This window comes from Danio rerio, chromosome 22, assembly GCF_049306965.1.
Source record: "Danio rerio strain Tuebingen ecotype United States chromosome 22, GRCz12tu, whole genome shotgun sequence".
NCBI classification, from domain to species: domain Eukaryota; kingdom Metazoa; phylum Chordata; class Actinopteri; order Cypriniformes; family Danionidae; genus Danio; species Danio rerio.
Genome location: NC_133197.1, coordinates 13,687,437 through 13,706,434, shown reverse-complemented (window position 1 = coordinate 13,706,434; position 18,998 = coordinate 13,687,437). Strand labels below are relative to the sequence as shown.

General features: G+C 37.3%; 1 long non-coding RNA gene across 1 annotated transcript in view; it reads left to right on the top strand.

Moving 5' to 3' along the window:
- Positions 1 to 5,964: 5,964 nt before the first annotated feature.
- Positions 5,965 to 18,998, top strand: part of LOC141380192 (uncharacterized) — a 30,126-nt gene continuing 17,092 nt past the window's right edge. Inside the window, exons 1-2 of the long non-coding RNA XR_012397824.1 lie at positions 5,965 to 6,264; positions 11,527 to 11,692. This is a non-coding gene — a long non-coding RNA (uncharacterized lncRNA). The remainder of the gene's footprint in view (positions 6,265 to 11,526; positions 11,693 to 18,998) is intronic.

Sequence of the window (18,998 nt, the reverse complement as noted above, 5' to 3'; positions counted from 1 at the left end):
CATTGTCCTGCTTGCATTTGCACAACTATTAGGAACTCGTAAGGCCCAATCCCAATTCTATTTTTGGATCCCTACCCCTTGCCCTAAGCCCTTACAACCGCACTCCAGCACCTGCAAACGTCATCATATGTCATCGCAATCTCATGCTTCACGTGAGATGAGATGATTGCGACATCTGTAGTGATTCCAGTTGTGTTATTTTTTGGTATTTATCTTCAGGAAATCACTGACGGCATATATTATGTTATCACAAAAATTTTATGTGGCAATAAGATCATAACTGTACTGTGCATTTAACACAGTGGCCATATTCATCTATGTAAACACACAAAAACAACATTAACATTATAGCAGAAACTGTAAAAAGCTCATTCCCAGCCACTTGACATTACTGACAGGGTATTCGAGTGTCATCAAGTGTCAATGTTGTGAAACTGCTGTACAGGAGTTATTATTAGGCATTATAGATTGCATTTTTTTTTGTATGTGTGTTTTTTATTTTTTAAAAAGCATGATAGTAAAACATGAATGTGGTTATGAATATATTAAAATGTGCTTGTTTGTCGTAAAAATTTTTGATAATGACAAAAAAAATTCTAATTTGTGGATCTCCTTACTTCCGGGTTTAGCAATGCTGCCGCTGTGGCTGGTGTATTCTGGGAAATTTTCTTAACCCTTGGTTTCGAGTGTTGTCCTGAAAGATTTTCGCTCAAAGGGCTATTTACCCCTTCCCCTTAGCCCTACGCCTTCAAGCAAAAGAGAATTGGGAAAGCCCTACCCCTTGGCGTGTATGCGCAAACAAGGGGTAGGGGGAAGGGCTACGGGGTAGAATTGGGATTGAGCCTAAGGGACATGCAACAGACAATGGTAATGATAAAGTAAGGGATAAAGTACATCCAGGTGGTTATTATGGTGGAATAAAACTGAAAGAAAAATCAGCTGTTGTATGAGACTGAAGGGATTTGTTCTAAGAAAACAACAGTCTGAAAGAACTTTATACAGAACATTACATAGCTACCTGCCACAAAAATTTAAAATTAGACATAAAGGGAAAACATTGTTCTGAGCTTTAAGAGTTTGTGAAAAATGAAAACAGCTGAATGGAGCTACACTAACTTATGTATTATTCAGTCACAAGACAACGCCAAGCAGTCTAAACAGTGGCATCACAGACAATATATGGATATGAACATAAAATATGGATTCAACATTTACTGAAAGTGGAAATGATTCAGAGTACCCAGTTGAACCAGCCTGATCTCATGTGGGAATGTATTTTTACATTTAGTTTAGTGACTAATTTGTACATATTTGCACAGGTTCAGTCGTACGAAAAGTACGATTTTAAAAAGAAGGTGTGGCACCCAACCCCACCTCTAAACCCAACTGTCATTGGGGGATGAGCAAATTGTACTAAATTATATATATTATATATAAACAACTAAATCAAAAAGTTACAAATTGGCGTGAGATAGCGTTGGATGAGCCTGTGTAATTAGTTTCAGTGGTTGTTTTCTGGGAATAGCATACCTTATGCTGTGTTCATGCCGGACGCAGATGAAGCACCAAACGCGAGTGATTTACATGTTAGGTCAATGCAAAGATGCGAATAGACATCCTGCGGCATGAATGAGGCAGCACGAATAATGCGATTCATGCGAACAAAGCGGCGCAAGTTGAGGGTTTTGCACAACTGACATGCTTTACGTGGGTTTCGTGCGAATCTGTCACATCCGTCTGTGACCACCTGAGGGCGCTGTAGCGCTCTAGGACTTTGTAGGCGCTACAGTACCCCAGGAAAAACTACATTTTCATACATGCCCCGCGCACACACCGGAACACCTACACTGACCTGCCATCACATCTGTTTTGTGTTACCGTTGATTATCTGGACTATATATTCTACCATTCCACCTATGTTTGTCATCGCGTCGTTGTCTTCCTTGTTCAAGTTTCCAGTAAGTCTTAGATTCCAAGTTTGTATTTCTGATCCTGTTCTCGTATGTTTGCATTAGTCTAGTTCGTGTGTCATTTGTCTAGTCTGTTTTCTAATTAGGTTTAGTTGTTTGAGTTTGTTTTTCCTGAGCCTCGTCTCTGATTTAGTTTCTGGTTTTGTCGTTTATTTGTTACTTTGTATTATCACCTTGTTGGCTGCACTGTAAATAAATAATCTGCACTTGGATCCGCACCTTTCTGTTTTTTGTTTACTGTTTTTGATCACGCTAAAACGTGACAGAACGACGCGATCAATAAATGGATCCAGCGGATAATATCATAGTGCGCCTTAAACAAGGTGATCGCTCTATTGAGCGATATATAAAGGAGTTTTTGCAATTAGCTGCGAAGAGCTCTCACAGTGACATCTTGCTAATGATGTTTTTTCGGGGAGGACTTTTGGAACCAGTCCGGTCACGCATGCCGCCATACGAGGATGACTGGAACCTGTATCGGTTTGTGGAGGAGGCTTTGCTAATCGCTGGCTCCCCCCTCTCTGTTGCCTTGAAGGAGGAGAACCCTCAGGAGGGAGGCCTGAGTAGATGGCAACAGAGAGGGATATTTTCGGGGCCAGCTGATTTAACTAAAGGAAAGAGGAGAGAGGCAGGACTGGAGTTACGGACTTACCCGCGTCGGGTTACCAGAAGAATACCCTTCTCAGAGCCCCTGGAGAGTCTTCTGGAGCTGTGTGAAACTTCAGCCTCTGCCCTATGCCCACAATGCCCACCAGTGTCAGCTCCAGTTCCAGAGCAAACTCCTTCTCCAGATGACACCGTGCTCACGTCTCAAACCACCAGACGAGGGCGGCGCATGAGGAGGAAGGCTCCTGCCCCAGAGCACCCGCCAGTGTCGGCTCCAGCCCCAGAGCGCCCGCCAGTGTCGGCTCCAGCCCCAGAGCGCCCGCCAGTGTCGGCTCCAGCCCCAGAGCGCAGTACAATGCCAGTTCCAGTCTGGCTTCTGGCCCTGCCGGCGCCACCCAGGTTCCTCGCCCTGCCGGCACCAACCAGACGTCTCGCCCTGCCGGCGCCACCCCGGCTCCTCGCCCTGCCGGCGCCACCCCGGCTCCTCGCCCTGCCGGCGCCACCCCGGCTCCTCGCCCTGCCGGCGCCACCCAGGCTCCTCGTCCTGCCGGTCCCAGACCGTCTCCTGGCATTACCAACGCCATCCAGACGTCTTGCTCTGCCGGCACCTCCCAGAGGTCTTGCCCTGCCGGCTCCAGTCCAGCTGCCTCCAGTCCCGCCGGCTCCAGTCCAGCTGCCTCCAGTCCCGCCGGCTCCAGTCCAGCTGCCTCCAGTCCCGCCGGCTCCAGTCCAGCTGCCTCCAGTCCCGCCGGCTCCAGTCCAGCTGCCTCCAGTCCCGCCGGCTCCAGCCCAACTGCCTCCAGCTCCAGCCCAGCTGCCTCCAGCTCCAGCCCAGCTGCCTCCAGCTCCAGCCCAGCTGCCTCCAGCTCCAGCCCAGCTGCCTCCAGCTCCAGCCCAGCTGCCTCCAGCTCCAGCCCAGCTGCCTCCAGCTCCAGTCCAGCTGCCTCCAGCTCCAGTCCAGCCGGCTCCAGCCCAGCTGCCTCCTGTCCCGCCAGCTCCAGCCCAGCTGCCTCCTGTCCCGCCGGCTCCAGTCCAGCTGCCTCCAGTCCCGCCGGCTCCTGTCCAGCTGCCTCCAGTCCCGCCGGCTCCTGTCCAGCTGCCTCCAGTCCCGCCGGCTCCTGTCCAGTTGCCTCTCCTGCTGGCTCTCTTGGGGTTCCCTGCCTTGTGTTTTCTGCAGGATCGTCCGTGGGTCATCCCTCCCGCCCCTCCCTGGTGGTCCTCCCCATTTCGGACTGATTCCCCGGCTGCACCCTGGCTTCCTGCTGGAGTGCCTGACCCTAATCTGGCCCTCCCATCCCTCCCTTTGTTCCTGCTCCGCTCCGCCCCCCCTCTTGGAACCAGTCTGGGAGCGTCTGGAAGCCGCTCTTTAGAGGGGGGGTAATGTCACATCCGTCTGTGACCACCTGAGGGCGCTGTAGCGCTCTAGGACTTTGTAGGCGCTACAGTACCCCAGGAAAAACTACATTTTCATACATGCCCCGCGCACACACCGGAACACCTACACTGACCTGCCATCACATCTGTTTTGTGTTACCGTTGATTATCTGGACTATATATTCTACCATTCCACCTATGTTTGTCATCGCGTCGTTGTCTTCCTTGTTCAAGTTTCCAGTAAGTCTTAGATTCCAAGTTTGTATTTCTGATCCTGTTCTCGTATGTTTGCATTAGTCTAGTTCGTGTGTCATTTGTCTAGTCTGTTTTCTAATTAGGTTTAGTTGTTTGAGTTTGTTTTTCCTGAGCCTCGTCTCTGGTCTCTTTAGTTTCTGGTTTTGTCGTTTATTTGTTACTTTGTATTATCACCTTGTTGGCTGCACTGTAAATAAATAATCTGCACTTGGATCCGCACCTTTCTGTTTTTTGTTTACTGTTTTTGATCACGCTAAAACGTGACAGAATCACTCGAGTTGGAAAATGTAAACTTCAGCAGACATTCGAGCCGTGTTAACCAATCAGTTTGCTCTTGTAGGTGCGTGATTATAACGAAGCACCTGTTATTGGTGTCCCGGGAGGAAATCCTCTTGCCGACACCGAACAACAGCTAATCAAACTGGGCTTGGCTCAGTCTGAAGCACTGCTGAAAGCTTCCATCATCCAGGTAGAGTGTATGGAGGAGTTGATGAACTCACAGGGCTAGGTGCACCTCTGAATAGATCAACTGGACTCAGACACGGCTCCAAATGAATCAATGCTGTTTATTAGCCTTCCTAAAGCACATAAACACAGCTATTCTCTCAATAAAATCCATGTTAGCCATTTAACAATGAAGCTAGAATCAGAAGCAGATTTGACGCACAAATGAAGTAAGTAAACTCACAGTCTATTTACAAGCAAATAGCGCGATTTATCCACGCTTGCCGCATCTGGTGTGAACATAGCATTAGGATGTCACAGCTGGCCAATCTGAATCAAGTATTCTAGACTGTTGTTTCTGTTCTACTAACTTTAGCTTAGTGTGTGAATTACAATACTACGGCACTGATTTGTATAGCATGCATTCGCCCAGTCAACACACACACATATCAATGGTAGTTCCTATTGTGCTCGGTTAGACTCTACTAGGGAGTACAAGCTAATTTAGTCTCCCAAAAGGTTTTCCTATAACTTAAATTGTTCCCTAATGTCTTTTCTTTTGTTCTTTTTCTGAGATGGCAATGAGAAATGGTGATCAAATGGAAACCTAGAGCATGGCATCTCTCCCCACACCACAGCACAGCAAACGATTCATTTGCTCTCCTAATTAAAGTGATAATGAAATGCACCGAAAAGCTCATTCGGTATTCAGATGAGGCTCTTGTTCTGACGCAAATAAAACATGTTTCTGCAGAAACACAGGCTTGAGATTACCGAGAGAGAACAGCTGAGTGGGCGACACGTTTGGAGACTCACACCTGGGAAGGAGGGATTAACCCATCTCTGAACTCTCCGTGCTGTCTGAACATGCTCATGCAAGCACTTGTAAAACTCTGGGTAAAATAAGATTTAAAAAGAGCGCATCCCGAGCATCTTATTTTTGACATTTCGAAGTGGCTTGTATGGCGAATTTGAAAACTAGGGCAAACCTTCCCATTCTCGCCATGTTTGGGATTGTTAGCCTTTAGCAAGAGATAATATGACCTTGTTTCTGTTCAAATTGTAGAAATACTTTCACACATTGCTGTCGAGAACAAACGGTCAGTGACCTTGTAGGACAACAGCAAACTGCAGCCTGTCATAAGTATGTTACGTAACAAAAAGCTCTCAGTTAGCGGACTATCTCAATAATAGGGTTGACCAGGACCCTTGGGGCACCAACTGACAGGAACTAAAAAAACATCTTGTTCACTGAGTGATATGTTAACTGTTGTCTTCCCTGACTTTTAAAACCATTTCCCCGTAGTAGATTAACAGTTTTACAGATGCAGTGGAGTCCAGGGATTTCCATACGGTGAATATTTGCCTCCCCAGCTGGACATTTCTGTCCAATTCTTGAGTTGGGAGTTAAGATTTACTCTAAGCTTTGGCAAACAGCTCAAATGACTCAGATGTTAAACTGGTGTTAACAGTTAATCCCTTTCCCTCCCGTTGGGTCGGGGACTATAAAGGGCCGGTTTTACAGGTCAGAAGTTACAGTGTTAAACCATGGATTCACAAAATCTCAAAGTTGTGTAATCTTGGGCTAAAGCTGAACATATGTGGAATTAAGAAGGTACAGCATCCAGAAGCACTTTGAAGTTCAGTATATTTAATTTGTCTATTCAATCAATCACTCAGATTTTCTATCCAGCTGTTTGTTCATCTTTTTGTATTCTGTCTACATTGTTTGCCTGTCTTTCTGGTGATCTGTTGTTCTATTTGATTTGGCCTATTGTCAGACATCTGTTTGATTTTCACAACAGCCCAAATTTACCCTTGTTTTAGCCAAGCCATCTATGTTTATCATATATGTCTATCCATATATGTCTATCATTGTGACACATATATCAATAATATATCTTATTCTTTCCATTTGACTACTATTGTCTATGTATTGATTATTATATAGATATATAAAATATCAATCTATCATTTAAATCGGTTGCCATCACTCGTTCATACCCATTTGTCATTTATTTTGACTAAAGGTTTATCTATCTGTCAGTCAGTCATTCTATTCATTGGACAGAATGATTAAAAATGACTGTCTGTCAGTCGTTCCATCTGTCTCTTAATCTGTTAGTTTTTATAATTCCCCTTTCTCTCTGTTTATCATTCTGCTTTTCATTCTGACTGAATGTTTATCGATATGTGTGCATGTCATTCTGTTTTGTCTGTCTGTCTAAGAAAATTACAAGTAATCAATTAATTATAGCAGAGTAGTTATTCCTCAAGAACTGCACTTTAAAGAGCACCTATGATGAAAATCAACTCTTGTAAGCTGTTTGGACAGAACTCTGTGTAGGTATAGTGTATCCACAGTCATATTGGGGTTATATAAAGACAATAAGTATTTTTTTTTTAATTTCCTGACTTTAAAATAGGATCCAAATCCATCCCTTTTTGAGGCCAACCCAACGTGATGTAGGAGTGCGGTTTCCCCACCCACTGAATTTATTGACAGTAGCGTGTAGTATTGCATATAATCATACCAACAAGACAGGATGTGTGCAAAGCAGCCGGGATTAAAAGATTGGTTCAGCTCTCTGTGGTCATCAATCATCAAATGTGATCGAGTTTTACAAGTTTAAAATGTTTTTCAAACAGTGCATGTTTGTAATGAATTACAGCGATTTTACCGTCTTTATCATCACAGCCGCATGTCAGTACAATTATAATAGAAGATGCTTCAATCCCGGTTTGTGGACGTTAAATCAGGTTTATTTTGTACAATTACATGATGAATATTCATACAGCAGTGAATATTAACGTAACATTTGATGTTTTTGCCAAGCAAAACATTAAATGCATGTGCTGTGTGTGTGTGGGTGTCTTTGTGTGTGCATGAAGTTTGTAATAACATTGCATGTGACTCATCATTGCAGAAAGGCTTGAATTAACTCCACAACAAATACATCAAATAATTAATTACATCAATAAACAAAAGTTACGTGAGATCTGTTTCCTTCATGTACGTCACTGTGCTGTTTACCTGACGCAGCCAAGGTGAAAATTGAGGCACACTCTGACAGGCATGTGGGAGCACTGTAAAAAATGCAGGGTTCCACATAAATCATTCATGTTGACCCAACACAAATTGATTAAGTTACTTTAACACGTTAAACAAATTTATGTAAAATATGTTGTCCCAATGAAATCTCAAGAATTGTGTTGTTTCAGCTTGATTCAATTAAGTGGTTTAATTAAGCAAAAAAATGTTTGAGTAAACAGTGGTCGGGGAGAAATAGCAATAAAGGCACAGGAAACAAAAACAACTAAATTGTGTTTAGAGCAAATATTTTCAATATTCTGGAAGGTATAATAAATAATCTGATGGGTATTTTAAGCTGAAACTTTACAGACACATTCTGGAGACACAAAAGACTTATCTTAAATCTTGAAAAAGCAGTAAAATAGGTGCCCTTTAAACTGTTTATTTCATAGTTATATATTTCTTTAAATGTTTTTTTTTCTTGTCTACTGTGATTTGCTAATAATCAGTCCCGTGACTGAAATTGGACTGAAATCACCAAATAGCCTTAAACAATAACTAAACGCACTACAGAATTTTACGTTTTCAAACACATGCTCACATTTCATGTATTCTACCAGTGCTGAACAAGCTTTTTTTTTGTTTTGTGGCACCAAATGCTGGACACTTGATACGTGTTAATCAAGATTCAGGGCTTATAATAGGTGCATATATTAATGTAATGTGTTCTCACATTACATTAACATCACATTTTTAAAATTTATAATCCATGAGTTTTTAGTCTAATTTAACTTGGACTCAGAAAATGTCACTGATGTAAGCTACATTTTTAATTTAGAGGGAATAAGTCAGAATTATTATATTATTATATTATTTTTCTATCTATCTATCTATCTATCTATCTATCTATCTATCTATCTATCTATCTATCTATCTATCTATCTATCTATCTATCTATCTATCTATCTATCTATCTATCCATCCGACTGGTCTATACACAGCACACACTGGAAATGGTTTGTGTCTGAGGTTTCTGTCATTGGATTGCTGGCACAGTGGTATAGATGCAGGCATCATATGACCTCGTCGCCAATCAAAGCCCTTTGATTTGACTTTTTCAGCACAAAGGCCCGAGGCGCCACACAGCGTGCCATAAACAAAACACAAATCCCCTGGAAGCTCAGCGCTGACAACAAATCATCAACGCTCCATTGTATTTTTTGGGACAGCACAGCATATATACCACACATTCCCATAGACTTAATCCAGACTGGTTGATTTAAATAGCCTAAATGTAAAAAAAAAAAAAAAAACGCCCACACAGGATGAGAAGATAAACATGCAAGAGAGAAAGAAAGAAAGAGACTTGATAGCATTGAACTAAGCAGATTTATCAGTTCTCGACAATATGCAGTAAACAAACAAGCCGGCTAAAGCAACGTCTTCCATATCCATGAGTGCAGAAAATGAGAGATGCATCGGATGAAAGAGGAAGACAGGAAAAGATGACAGGAAGGTGAGACATGGTGGGTGGCGGATAAAGTTGGGGAAACTAGGGCACAGGAACGGGAGGAAGAATGATAGATTTCTGTTTAGGTGAAAGATCAGATTTAGTACAACTGAAGTAAAAAGACTGTTCGGGTGAACAATAGAATTGGGGATACTTCAAATATATGGGCATTAGGTAAAAAGAAATGATTTACAAATGGTCTATGTTGGGCTATACGGTGGCTCAATGGTTAGTACTGTCACCTCACAGCAAGAAAGTTGCTGGTTTGAGTCCCAGCAACTTGAGTTTTGTGTTTGCCACCAAAATGGAGGAAGATTGACATGTGGACAAAGGTGTGAGAGAGACACACACTGATATCTCCACCCGAAAGAGATTCCATGTGACCAGAAGTGAAGAAAATTTGTTTCAAGGGGCTAGGTTGTGGTATTTGATTGAAGATTATGGGGCAAATACATTTTTTCAAAATTATGAAGTGCACAGATATGTCGCTTGTAACAAGCTGTACTTTATACAAACAAAAATAGAAAGATTTTGAAAAATTTAGATTTCGTGCCGACATATATTTTTTGTGGAGAGAATTCACGCCTTTTTGCAATGTTGAGTCCCATCCAATGTCGTTTTAAAGTTTGTGCACACATAAACATGTTTAGCTTTACACTGTTTAAGGACAGAAAATGTGACCAGATGCACGTTAATATCCACTGCTGTATGGATATTTTTTATGTTAATGTACAAAATAAACCTGATGTAAGTCCACAAACAAGGATTGAAGTGTCTTTTATTATTGTACTGACACTATGCCATCGTGGTGATGAATTACGTTGTGATTTTACTGTATTTTTTTTACAAATGCACTGTTTTAAAAACTTTTTAAACTTGTAAAATTTATTCTTGAGCTGCAGATGATCACAGAGAGCTGAACAGATCTTTTAATCCCAGTTACTTAGCGCAAGCTCTGTCTTGTTGATATGAATATAGTCATTACTAAAGAGACATGTTAATACGGGGTTATTAATCAATTCGGTGGGCGGGGAAAACTGCACTGCTACACTCTAAAAAATAACTGAAGAGGTCTGTAACCTCTACATAGTTTTAATACATTATTGTAACTTAAAAATTCCAAAATGCTGATTATAATAAAACTTTTAAGCTGCCAGAATAGTAATATTAAGTTTATAAATTTTATAAGTTACATTTTTATTAAAAATGCGGCTTATTTAAGGGTAAATGGGTAAATCTGTCAGTTACTTTAAAACAATATTTAACTTGTAGCAACCTAAACAAATTTTTCCACACTAATGGAGTTGTTTTTTGTATTTTTATGTTCACACACACACACAATGTTTTCACTAATGATGCTAATGTAACATGTTTTTGTTTTGTAAAACAATAAAAACCTGTGGTATAATACAAAATATATATATATAAATAAATTACTGAAAAACAAAAATGTTGTTGTTAAATGTATTTCTTACAAGAATGAACAGTAAATTTGAAAACAAACAAAACTTTATTAATTTTTTTGAGGTTCTAAACTTGAAAATATGCATGTTATTAAGTACATAACACAGGATTTGTTTTCAATTTTAATCAAAAAAATACCTTTTTTTTAAGTACATAAAAATTTGATGTTTTTGCTATGTAAAAATGCCTCTGATTGAAGAGGAAAAGATTTGGCTAACATAATAAAGTTTGTTGTCTGAACTTCATTTTGTTAGATGTTGTCGTAACTTGAATATATTAATGCAAGCTGTTGCGTCAGTTGTTTTTTTTTTTTTTTTTTTGTTTTGTATAACAATATTTTTTAGAGTGTCATGTTGCGGTTGGCCTCAAAATGTGGGGTTTTGGATCCTATTTTTAACATCAGGAAGTTCCCTGAATGGATTTAAATGATGGTAAAACTCTTACTTAAACAATTTAACTATAGGTGAGTTGTAATATTAGTTCTTCTTTTCTTCCTTTAAAAAAAACTGTGAAAACAAAAAATGTTCCTCGATATATTTGTGTATCTTAAAAGAAATAAAATATAAACATAAAAACTAATTCAAACTAGTGATAAAACCAGCAAAATCATCTCAGTCTCATTTTTGAATGTTAAACAGATTTTAGAAAAATAAATATATCTATGAATTTCAAATTATAATTAAAAAACAGTATCTGGAGGGTGTTTGTACTAGCAGATCAGACTTGAGTTCATTTGTCCAGTGAACCATCGGTTTCCCCATGTGACTCGCTGTAAATGCAAAAACAGGTTTTACTCTCCAGAGGGTTTTACCTCATTTCTGAGAGCATCTGTTCTAAGTATCCACTCATTTCAGTCTTTTTATCTGCAGAAAGATGCGTCTGAAAGCAGGAGACCGGGCAGGAAAAAAAGATTGCTTGAGGACTTTCAGAGAAACAAAAAGAGAAAGAGAAAGCAGGATAAAAACAAATCAGGCAAGTCACGACTGGTTACAAACTCCCAAATATTTCATAAAGACTGAAAAGCCACTTCTCCAGGTGTGTTTTGAAGGCTTTGTGAATTTATCTGGAAGACTTGGAAAAGAGTTCATTGAGGCAAGACACTGCAGGTCAATAGGGGAAAAACAACAACAACAGCAGCAGTTTTTTTTTTTTTATTATATTTGCCCATTTGATTTATTATATTGAGAATTGCAAACTGTTCCCAGCAGGCACACAATGTCATAAGACATTAATATTAGGTTACATTTAAGTCATGACATCAAGTAACCAAAATTCAACGTCTAGCCAGCATCTAAAAACAATGTTAGTTTGATGTCCAATAATGACGTTAATATTTGGTTGATTTTAGGTTGTGTTGGAAAGTGACTAAAATTTTACGTCGAGCCAATCTTAAACTAATGTCATATTGATGTCAAATACTGACATTTATTCATCAGGTATGGCAACTAAAAACCAACGTCTGATAGGCGTCATAGTGGTAACATCCAATATCAAGCTGTAACATCATTAGATGTTGATATTTGGTTGATTTTAGGCTGGACGTTGGACATTGACGTCGACCCGGGGTTCTGAGGTCAAAACGGTTTTTATGTCCAAACAAAATGCAGTGTCCCCCGACGATGGAGTCAGTGTCAATCTGATGTCCTGTTGACATCCTGTAGCTGCTGCGCTACTTTACATGTTTTCGAAAATATTTAAATATGTATTAGGAATTATATAATAAAATGTGCAGTCTTTTGCATATATTTCTAACACAAAAGTCTAAATATTGGATTAAATCAGGATCAAAATTCTTGTTGAAGTTTTTATTAGTATTATTATAGGTATTAAAGTCAAATAAACTTGCAGAAGTGATTTTGAGAATCTTTTCATCACTCAGAAAATACTGAAAGAACTTTAAAAAATACATATTATAATTAAAATCTACAGACTCAAACTGATAAATAAAGCTCAAAACTTTCCTCACATTACATTAAATGAACACTTTTGTAAAAGCCAAAAAGCCCAACATTTTTAAACTTGACTGATGCATGAAACACTGTTATTGACTGCAGTGTCTGGGCTTAAAAGACAAATCCTTTATTAGGACCCTTATAGGATTTTTTTTATTATTATTATTATTTTTTGGGGGTTTTCACCTTTATTTTTGATAGAACAGTATAGATGATTGACAGGAAAGCATGGGGAGCAGAGAGAGTGGAAGGATCGGCATAGGACCACGAGGCGGAATCGAACCCGGGCCGCTGCGAGCACCGGAGTGCATGTGTCGATGCACTAACCACTACACCACTAGCGCCGACACCCTAATAGTTTTTTGAATTCCGATTTATGAATTCTTATACAGTGGTCTATAAAACAAAATTTACATGCAATTGCATAAACTGTTCATTACAGGCAGCAAGACAAACAGTGTCTCCATGTTTAGAGTGATTAATTACAGTTTAATTACTTGTTTATATGGGGAGAGAGTTGCAATAAAGTGCAATAAATCCTTCGGCTAGACAATAGTCATATGTGTAGAGTATTACACAAGTTTGACCCAGTGTATAATTATGGAGAGAGGGAACAGTAAAAGAAAAAAAAAAACAAAGAAAGTTAAGGCAAACATCTGACAGAGTTTTTCTTTGGCCTCTATGTGATTTTTAATACAACTGTTACATTTTTTTGTAAATCAAATTTATTTTTTATTTGTGTTATTTGTTTTATATCTCATTTTTCTTTGTACTTTAAGATTTATTTGGATTTTTTTGGTTCATTGTTGTTTTTGTCATGCAAATGTTTTTATTTTAAGATTATTATTAATATTATTATTATTATTATTAAAGATTTTTATTTATTTTTGTTTTTTCGTATCCATAACAAAATCTTTTATTGGACTAAAGTATTTTTCTTAGAATTTTATATGTAATTATTTTGATTTTGTATATTTGTTATAAAAAAAAAACAATTATTTTAGCATTCCTCATTTTTTCCTATTCATTCATATGTATTATTGTTTTGTCTTTAATTTAATTTTATTGTAATTTTGTCTTCATTTATTATGGTGTTTTATACCATATTTAACACGAATGCATTTCAGGTGTCCTGAGTTTGAATCCCAGCTCCTCAACCTTTTCCTATCCTTTTGCTAGGCCTACGCAGAATTCGTGCATGCATAAATCCGCAGATTTTTAGCCCATCTATTTATTTACCTGTGTAAATGTGTGTAAATTTATATTTATTCAGTTTTTTTATTAATTTTATTAATATTATTAACTAATATGAAAGTATTAATTGAATTTATTTACAATACAGTTTGTACAGTAATATTTTTTTGTCTTTTAGTAGATACATCACATGAGAGACTTGCTTTATTTTCCAAATAAGTGGATTCAGATGGATTTGCATTGTAAACATTAAATAAAAGTCAAAAAGCTATTATTTTTATGTCTCGTATTAAGTTTTTAGTTACGATACTTCCAAAATAATTCCGCATAAATCTGCAGATTTTTACAAAACTCTTCACAGAAATAGCAAATAAAAATGTCTGTAGATTCTGTCTGGCCCTACCCTCTCTCTCTCCCCAACTTCACTTACTCTCTAGCTACTATACTTTCAAATAAAGGCAAAAAAAGAAATTATAATAATAAAAATAAATAAATAAAAAAAATTACAAGACTGCCCATGTATGCACTCACAACATGAACAATAACTATAATAAACATTAAAAATAATACCTATATTAACATACAATGTATTGTTTCCTCTAAGATTTTTTTTCCAGCTGTGGCGGCAGGCCTTTTACACAGATCTTGCATTATTTCAATAACAAACTTCGTGAGCGCATTATTACAAGTAAACATCGCATTCATGTAACATGAGCATGCGATTACCTCGGTTCACGCACAAAAAGTCTTGCACGCCCTCAAAAATATGCTGCTCCAGCTCAGATCTTCTTGTGCGCTCTCAAATAAACGATGCTGAAGTGGGATTTAGTGCGTTTACGTTACGAGTATGTCCAACATTTATTAGATTTGCAAGGAAAATTTATGAATGTCTCCAATAACCTTGAAAATGGCATTAATGCATCCTGAAGTAAAGTGAAACAGCCATTAACTCCAGCAAGATAAAGTCATTGTATGCAGATCCATAGACCGTCATCTAAATAAAGTATAATTATGAAATCTGTGTTTATCATAACTGAAAGCTGCATCATGTTTGATAGCCTTACTCATCACACAGCCCTGTAAGAAAGTCAGTCAGTCAGCATGTCGCCTTAAAGGGCACATATGGTGAAAAATCTACTTTTCAAGCTCTTTGGACAGACGTGTAGGTATAGTGTATTGACCGTCGTATTGGGGTGATATACACACACACAGTCCTTTTATTTCCCAAATTAACAAGATAAAAACGGTGAACCAATTGATCCGTTTTGAGATCGACCACAACTTGAGGTAGGAGTGCGGTCCCCCCACCCACCATATTGTTGACAGGCGCGCATTACCATATCCTTAGTTTGTTATTTCACGTGTGAAAATGTCCATTTTTAGCATGTGAGTCAAAACGATGTCACCAGAGGAACACCCTTGCTCTATGTTTAGATGTAAGGCTCATTGGGCTCAACACAAGATCAACATTCACCACATGATTGCTCTCATTGGCGCCATTGTTCGTAACTTTAGGTGGATTTGCAAACCTGTGTACATTTCATTGCATCTTCCTTAATTCTTCCCTAATACTGCCTTCCTTATTAATATTAAATCTTAAAAAGGGGTAAACTAGGTGCCCTTTAAAGGGTTTAACAAGTAACGCACAGCACTACAACGATTACAGAAAAGTTCACTCTGTTATAATTCACTTACATTTTAATACACTTTGGTGTGAATATTACTCGCTATAATTTCTTTTGAATAAAAAAAAAAAAAAACAGCTACAACTGAAGGTTTTAAATGAGAAGTTGTAATGAACCCGTGGCGGGAATACATTTTGGTGTGGCGCCCCCCATGGAAGAATGAATGTAGTGGAAACCATGCAATGATTACATTTTGTCCACTGCTTTGAATGATCAAGCTCATTAAAGTCCACGTGAACCATACGTTGCTGCACTTTCATTGTAGTATGATGATGTATTTCTAACTGAAATGGAATATTGAGCAGGACAGGGTTTATTTTTTGCTCCTCCTTTCATCTTTCCCTTGCAGCAAACTATTGGTTAGGGGCATGGTTAAGCATATTTTAGCAAGCTGTCAAATCATTGTAAAAGCTCTTAAATGTCAAGACTAGCAATATGCGCTTGCAAAATAAAAACAGTTAATTTTGATTTCATGGATTTTAAATCATTCTGATTGGCTGTCAATGTTTTTAAAAATCACTTAGCTGGTAAATCATATAAAGTTGAAGTCAGAATTTTTAGCCCCAGAATTATTATATTTTTTCCCCAAGTTCTATTTAATGGAAAGATTATTTTCCATTATTTCCATTCCATCAAAGATAATTTTATGTTTTAGTACATCATATTTTTCATCATATATTTTACTAGATATTTCCAAGATATTAGTATTTTAAAGTGCAATTTCAAGGCTCAACTAGGTTAATTAGGGTAATTAGGCAAATTATTGTATAACGATGGTTTGTTCTGTAGACAATAGAAAAAATATATAAAGCTTAAAGAGGCTAATAATTTTGACCTTAAAATGGCTTTAAAAAATTCAAAACTACTTTTATTCTAGTCGAAATAAAACAAATTAGACTTTCCCCACAAGAAAAAATATTATAGGAAATACTGTGAAAAATGTCTTGCTCTGTTAGACATCATTTTGGAAATATTTGAAAAAGAAATTCATAGGAGGTATAATAATTTTGTATATAATAAATAAACTGTATATAATAAATAATTTCGAAAGGGATTCCACTGGAATTGTTCCTTGTTATCAATATAGTTGTATAACGTGGACTCTGAAACATGTTTAAATTTAGAACGGTGTTATTGTTATCATTTTATTTATCATCCATGGTGACAGCAGCTCTACCACAGTTTATTTTCTGTTTTTCTCTGGTAGTTGTCTTGACATGAGTCTTGTTTACTGATAAAATCTGAACGTTTCCAGGGAAACAGTGAAACTCCTATATCATAAATAACAGCATGAGTAATCCCTGCCTTCAAGAATGACAAGACAACCAAAAATATCAATAAAAAATAAATAAATAAATAAATAAATGGGAATCCCACTGACTGGCCAACGTCTCGAACATTCTCATTTCTGGCCCTCTCGTAGGATCTCCAGTGGTGCCGCATTAATTATTAAGCTATTTATAGGAGCCCATTATCTGCTCCAAAAAAAGCTCATCGTTCTCTCAGCTTGAGCTTCAGAAAGGTGGATGTTGTTAGTTATCTATATCTATCTATTATACAGAACGGTAACCTTTGCAACCTTCTCATATTTTAAGTTGGGATGTATGGAGAACTGTTTTCGGGTTTAAGACTACCCATTTGAGTTGAAATAAAAAATATCAATAGCCATTTATAACCCCTACTTAAAAAATAAATACTTATTTTATCACAATACACATTATATTACACTTTAAAGTCGGTTTGAAATCAAAATGCAAGGTTTTTTTTTTTTTTTTTTTTTTTTTTTTGCTAGCACACATTGTTATTCTTTAGCTTATTGATTAATTTGTGAAGATTAATCCAGAAAAAAAAGATAGTTTTGGTAATCTTCAATCAAATGTTTTGCATTTGGAGATCCGCTCCATCTCTGATGATATCAGTTTTAATGGCTTTATCACAGATGAAGAATCAATGTACGACCATCTGAGATAAAGTAAGAAATTACTGATAAAAAAAGATGCACACATGATCGTGTTACACCTTAGGTGTGCATCATTTCCCTACATTTCAATAGACAGGAGTCAATTATTATTATACTATAACTTACACTATAGTTTCCACAACTAAATATCAGTTAACTGTATAGATTTTCCAGTGTTGGGGAAAGTTACTTTTGAAAGTAATGCATATGAATAATGAGTTGCTCCTCGAAAAACTAGTTCCATTACTTAAGTTACTTTTTATGGTAAGTAATGTGTTACGGTGGTTTTGAGTTATTTATGAGCTCTAAACTTTGCTGAGGGTAAATAAAGGAGCTCTGAAATTATCAACACACAGTGTAACATTTATTTACTTAAAAAAAAAAAAAAAACTATGCATATCAAAAATAATAATGTAGGATAATTTTATCTTCAAAGAATTTCCTGAACACAGTGTTATACAGTGAGTGCTGTATATGTAGAGATTAACGAAAGTTTTTAGCAGCGAGTTTGCTACTTTTGTAGTTTTTGTGTTTTTAGTTATGTTAAACATTGTCCATTGAGACAATCCCCGTTGCCCTTTCTTTGATGTGTTGAAAATAATGAGAATACTTCCATCACATAAATTTTAGTTTCTTGCATCTTTGTTTAAAGCAAATTATTTAAACTAAAAAAAAAGTAACTCAAATTAAATTTTTTAAAAAGGTAACTCATATTGTATTGCTTATTTCTTTAAAGTAATGCGGTACTTTAATTGTTACTTAGAAAAGTAATATTGTGTTTTGCCCTACACTGGATATTTCAGGACATTTCTCAGGTTTTTGTCCTCAAACTGCTCCCGTGTATTTATATAGTTTCTTATGCATTTCATCCAAAACACTTGATTTTTGACTGACATGATTCGGTGTAGTGATTTGGCGCTGTAATGCAGTCAAAACTTATCTGTGACTACTTTAGCTATGTGTTAGCCAGAGCATAATTGCACGCCTTATGCACTTTATCCTATCCAATGCACTATTTTCCATTGTTTTTCTACCTAAACAAAATGCTTGATAGTTGTTCTTAACCAATGCACTTGCGTTTTGCATCCTTGCCGCACCTCACACATAAAGATGAAGTCAGAATTATTAGCCTGTCTTTTAATTTTTTTTCTTTTTTACATATTTTCCAAACGATGTTTAACGGAGCAAAGAAATTTTCACAGTATGTCTGATAATATTCTTAATAATATTCTTCTTAAGAAAGTCTGATTTGTTTTATTTCAGCTAGAATAAAAGCAGTTTTTAATTTATTAAACACAATTTTAAGGACAAAATGATTAGCCCATTTAAGCTAAAAAAATTTTTTTCGATAGTCTACAGAACAAACCATCGTTACACAATAACTTGCCTAATTACCCCAACCTGCCTAGTTAATCTAATTAACCTAGTTAAGCTTTTAAATGTCACTTTAAGCAGTATAGAAGTGTCTTGAAAAATATCTAGTTAAATATTATTTACAGTCATCATGGCAAAGATAAAATAAATCTTTTATTAGAGAGGAGTTATTAAAA